Raw genomic sequence first — 4,703 nt, forward strand, 5'->3', positions numbered from 1 at the left:
TTTCATCTTAAAACTGACTCTTCATGTGCTTTGAACATTTAGTTTGTATAAATTTGACTGCTTTCTATAACTCTCTATTTTGTAAACACCAGGTTATTTGTTACTTCTTTGTAGTATAATATTTGAATTTTCTCATAAGCTTAAAGGTCTGCAAATCTCAACTAATGCTCTGCTACAATTAACTTTGAAACAGTAAGTGTAATGCTTCCTGGTAGAAATGTTGCTATTTGGTTCATACTGACTATTTCCCTCTATTTGTGCATGTTACTCTAAACAGTATTTCCTTATTTTCTTTCTGTCACCTGCCCCCATAATCTAATAACTTTTGTCATGTGATAATTCCATTAAGATCAAATGAAATTCCTGTTTCAATCAAAGTACATGTCTCCAGTTCTTTTAATAATGTACTACAACTTTCTGCTCACCTTGGAAAACTGTACAGTTGGCCAATACATTTGATGCAAAAGCTTTCAAAACTCTATGATTGCTCAATCAGGATTGAATGATTGCCCTAGTTAGCACATTCTTTTGCTTGCCTCATATAAAATGCAAGTCAGTATAATAAAGTATAATTGACAGAAGCTATCAAAATGCATTTTCAGCAAATGGTGTGACCTTCTTACAAAAGTTTACTTTTGCTAATCTCTTTGCTATTTCTAAGCTACTAAATTCTTAACAATCACAAAATCCTATAATCAGCAGGTAGTTTGCTGTCCAAAATTCTAGCAATAATTAGGACTGGGTGTAACACATTCACTAATCAAGTAATACAGCATTGCTATTTGATTCATCTCTAATTGTTTATAAAACAAAGGGTTATATAACAAGCCCTAATGTCCCACAAGATATTTCTTTCTAAAAATGCATTCTATTTGCTAGATAAAAAGTAGGTGAGACGACTTGAAAATAATACTGCCCTTTTTCACATTTTCACATAATATCATGTTCTCTTTCATATGATGTTCAATAGAAACTTTGGACCTGAGAAAATTAGCACAACATTGATTAGATCAAGAAAAGTCATACCATGCCCTCGTCTCTTTTATGAAAATTATATTTGAACATATATTTCCCCAAAATTTAAAAATTTAAATTTAACAACAAATTTGAGATGGTGATTCTCAGTATATTCTGCCCCCTTTTTTGCCACTCTGTGGCCATGACTACTAAATGGGAAGGAGGGCACAACACACTAGAGACTGTTGGCATTTATTTTTCATTTTATGAGGTAGGATGGACAAAAAAATCATTATTTCATTGGCAACCAAATCAACCTTCTTACAGTAATGATGTTTGCCTTGAAACATAAAAAAATTTTTGAACTCCCCAAATTGCAGATGATCCAATAGGCAACGGAAAGATGCATAATGGGCATAAATGGGCTGCAGCATAATAGTGAATCCTCCACAAGAATTGTTATCAGGGCTATGATCCAGGAAATTTGTGATTGGAAAACTGGGAAACTAGATAAGGTAGCAAGAATGAGGTATGCATTGGTATCCCATGAAATAACCAGAGACACTAAAGAAGACCTTCAGCTTATTGGGATGGAGGATTTAGGAGAAAACCTGATCAAGAATCACATAGGAGAAAGTGTGAATGAGATGTGATTTTCACTATGAGAGGGCACATTATATTGATATGAACACAGATCCTTAAAATTATTGACAAATAGAAATAAAAATTTAGAGAGAATATCTCTAATGGCATCTTTATTTTTAAAAGGAATATTTCTGGTTTTTCACTGTTTATTTTTTTAAAGCAGTAATATCACTACTATAATAATTATTATATTATTAATTCAATATTTTAGACAAATAAATCAATATTTTAATGATACATTATTTTAAAATAATAATGTATTCATTTGTAAATTGCTTTAGCATGATTCTTTTCTCACAACAATCCAATGGAGTAAGGAGAGCAGGTATTTTTTCTCCCTTTTTACAAATGAGAAAACAGAGGCTTAAGGGACTTTCTGAAAGTCAAACATTGATTGTCCTTCATTTTTGAAGACCAATGAAATCATGGGATTGTGCCTTGACTTGCTCATGAACTGAATATAAGTGAGACAGAATTGTATAGTTGTTAGCCTCACTCCTTCAGTCATTGAAGTCCAGAATCAAGACAAAAGTCAAGATGATTAGTGAAGGCCTGTGACGCAATGGATGATCTTGATGTCTTCAATGTCTGACTAAGACCTAAGTGCTCCACAATACCTGTTCCAGTTGCCTTAGTGGCCATTAGAGCAAATTGTTCTGATATGCCTATTCAAGGGGAAGTAACCTAGCTTAGAAGTAGGAGTCAGCAACTGAACCCAAATCTGTTGCTTCACACACTGCCTCCTTTAGAATAGAGAACACCATAAACATAGTATTACTTTTTAAATTTACATTTCTATATTCAAGAAAATAGTGACATCTATTGTAGACCTCATTGTAGAAGCAAATTATGACCAGCTTCATGACCACTGTAAGATATCTAATGCTTTTTCTAGATTTAAATAATAATAATTATCATTTTGAATATGTCTAGTTTCAAGGCTTAGTTGTATAAAATTTAAATCAATATTAATAACTCCAAGTATTAATTTTATAAAGTTTATTAATAATCACATGAAGTCAAAGGAATAAAAAGGAAATAGAAGTAGAAAAACCTAATTACCTAACAAAAATAAGATCATGTGAGTAAGTTCTCCTGCTTGGCTCAAAGCAGGGGAAGATCAGGGGAAAGAGAGAGAGAGGGTGGAGCTACACTCACAACTTTATCTCCAACATGTAAGGATGTAATGTGAGAAGGAAGATGGGAAGCTGGGAAAGAGAGTTTTGGGGAGCAAAGTTCTAATTATATAGTTGTTTGAAAGGCTTCATTTTAATTTCAAAGCACTTTTAAACTTATTCACATTCACGGAAGGTATAAGCCTGCCACCTGGCATTTTGTGAGTGAGCTACCTTGAAAGACAACTTGAAATGACAACTTGTCAAATGGTCGGATGGAGGACACAATGAATTTTTGTGGAGTTATAATCCCATAATTATATTAGGATATTCCTGGATGTTTTCTGACCATTATTATGTGAATAACAAATGTAAAGACACATGTTTCCTGCTAAGAGCCCAAATGCTCTGCATATATCTACCAAGAGGGAAAATATAGCATAGGCACATAGAACTATGTATGTGGTTATGACTAAAGTCCAGCTAATAACTGATTCTGTAGCCAAAAAAATACAAAAATTACAAACTCCTTTAGGACAGGATCCCCATCTCATGCTTCTTTGTATCTGGCACAGATCTGTATCTGTGTCTGTAGGGTCTTAAATGTAGGATCAACAGTTATTGATTAGGTTTAATTTGATTATGTCCCTGCTGATACTTTAATTTTCAAGCTAACAGCTCATGTAAACTGGTGAGAGAGGCAATGATGTGTCCAACCAATAAGGAGGGAAATCATGCTGCTTTTTTTTTTATATTTTGATTACTTTGTTTGGATGTTCCAAAGAGCAATTACTGAGAGGCAAGATGGTACACTGGAGAGAGAGCTGATCCTAAAACCAAAATGTGGGTGGTTCAAATTCCCCCTCTGTCACATGTTGGCTTTAAGTTCTTGGGTAAGTCATTTAGCCTCAGTGCTGTAAGCAACCCTACAACAGTAAACTAGAGCCAGCCCTGGCATCGGGAGGATTTGGGTTCAAATGTAGTCTCAGATACTTCCTAATTGTGTGACTCTGGGTAAGTCACTTAATCCTGACTGTCTAGTCTTTACCACTCTTCTGCCTTGGAACTGATACTTAGTATTGATTTTAAGAGAGAAGGTAAGGGTTGCCAAAAATAATACATCGGTAGATTAAGTTTACTTAGTCAAAAGTTTCCTAAAACAATTAAATAAGAGGTCCAACAGCTATCCCCATTTGCAATTTTTTAAATCCTTACTTTCTTATTATCAATTCTAATGCAGAAGAGCAACAGAACCTAGTTAATCAGGGTTAAATGACTTGCCCAGGTTTGCACAGCTAGAAAGTGTCTAAGACCAGATTTGAACCCGGTTCTTCCCAACTCCAGATGTGGCTCTCTATCCATTGTAATACCTAGCTGCCCCTTCCATTTACAATTGAATGAATGAACCTTTGAGGTAAGGACAAAAATAACCTTGAGAAAAAATTGATAATGGATTTTCTAAGGACACAAGATTTGCAGTGGGCAGACTATCCTGTAGACAACATCAAATATAAGGAGGCAGACCTATTTTGCACCCATTATGCCAATTGTAGGGTGACATGCCCTCAAAGAGAATACTATTATGCCAAAGAGAGGACTATGCCAGCTTGGTTATTAATAGGCTTTATTAGAATTAATTAGGCTAATTGGGGAAGTTTACTCATATGAGGTCAGTTATTCTGGGTGGCATCAGACAAAGCAAAACAGATCCCCCCACTAAACCCAGGTCAGACCAGATAATATATAGAAATAGAACAAAGAAGATAGTGACATGGATCATATACAAGTTTTTCCATGGGATAATGGGGTTTCTTTTGTAGTTTATATTTATTCAAAGTAATTTAAATTCTCTGTGAAGTGATGTCATGTTCCCAGCCTTGGCTCTTTATATTAGAAAAATTAACTAAAGATATTGACTTATGTTAGTACCAAATCCTGGATTTTTATATGCTATATTCAAGAAGATGTAAAATTGTAAATATTAAA

Source organism: Monodelphis domestica, chromosome 5 (assembly GCF_027887165.1).
Source record: "Monodelphis domestica isolate mMonDom1 chromosome 5, mMonDom1.pri, whole genome shotgun sequence".
Lineage (NCBI taxonomy): Eukaryota > Metazoa > Chordata > Mammalia > Didelphimorphia > Didelphidae > Monodelphis > Monodelphis domestica.